Consider the following 1,427-nt stretch of genomic DNA (forward strand, 5'->3'; position numbering starts at 1 on the left):
ACCCTGAGTCCCATGGCATCTGATGCCAACCCTGCTTGGGGACCACCTGAAACCTGCTTGAGGCCCCTTGAGAACTGCTGGCCTAGAACAAGTCTGCAGGGACTATCCACAGTAGCCTTTACTACATGTTAAGCACCTTGAGTTGCAAACAAACCTTATAAGGGAATGTAAATAGGTCTGGTAGCAAAACACTGAGTGCACAAGCACTGGCATTTTGCCTGGCCCTTCCCCGCATGCAAGAGAGGGAAGAAGCCTTCTTTCACCCTTTTCCCCTTGTGCACTCACACAGGGCTGGGTGCAGTTTGACCTAGAATGTGTATCCTTCCATCTCCAATCCATATCCAAATCTTCAGCAGCTGACAAGGCTCATAGCACCATACTTCCTCAACAGAAGTCTTCAGCCACCTCTGAATCCCACTAGCTTCTGCCCCTCTTCCACCACCCATCAGTAGGTGTGGCCCTCATGGCTCCATCATTCAGGATAATGATTGTCAGTAGCTAAAGCTACACTTGTTCCTCTGTCCTTCCCTATTGATCCTTGTTGTCTATTCCTTTACCTGTCCTCTACGTTGATATTCTGGTGGCCAGGGATGGGTCACCTGCAGCTGCAGCAGAGTAGCTGTTCTTCTGCTTTTGTCTTACCCACCTTGAGGTCATGCCACTGGCTGAATGTGGTGAAAGCCTAGGAGGGAGCCTAGACGTTAACTCAACCAGTTTAGCACATAGTGAATTAAAACGTGCCTAGTTTAGAAGTGTTAGCTAGCACAATCTTTAAATTCTTGTCAGGAGAAAGCCCAGATGGAGGAAGGGAGGAGGCTGACTATAAACTGAAGGGACAATCATCCCAACACTTGAGTGTATATTTGCAATGGAAGGCAACTGAGGGCCAGATTTGTAGTGGTATTTAGGCATCTAAAGGTGCTGGTAGGTACCCAGTGGGATTTTCAGAAGTGCCTGGGTACCTAACTCCCAGGGGCACCAGATTAATGAAATGAGTTTTAAAAAAAACCTGACATATACCAGTCTAACATTCTCATGCAGACAAGGCCTACATCTTGAGGATCTGTACTCTGTTAATCAGCTGCATGGGGATATATGCCATGTTAAAATGAGATGGCCACAGATAGAGAATGAAAATCTTCTGTTGCTTCTAAATGAGAGGCTTTTTTCAGAAGTGTTTAGAAACTGTTCTAGAAAAGTGCTAAAGGCCATTTTAGATTCCAGTATAGACAAAACCTGACTAGTTTATAATCTGTGCAATAAAGCCATGTATATAGCAATAAAGCTATGCCTGTATATAACTCAATTTGAAGCCAACCCTTGGCTTGGGGGAGGTAGACAGGAGTAAGCACCAGAACACAACTTTCCTCATTAACTGAGTGTTTAAAAGAGTAAATGGTTAAATTCAAAACAAAGTGCACAAGGTC

Source organism: Caretta caretta, chromosome 4, assembly GCF_965140235.1.
Source record: "Caretta caretta isolate rCarCar2 chromosome 4, rCarCar1.hap1, whole genome shotgun sequence".
Taxonomy (NCBI): Eukaryota; Metazoa; Chordata; order Testudines; family Cheloniidae; genus Caretta; species Caretta caretta.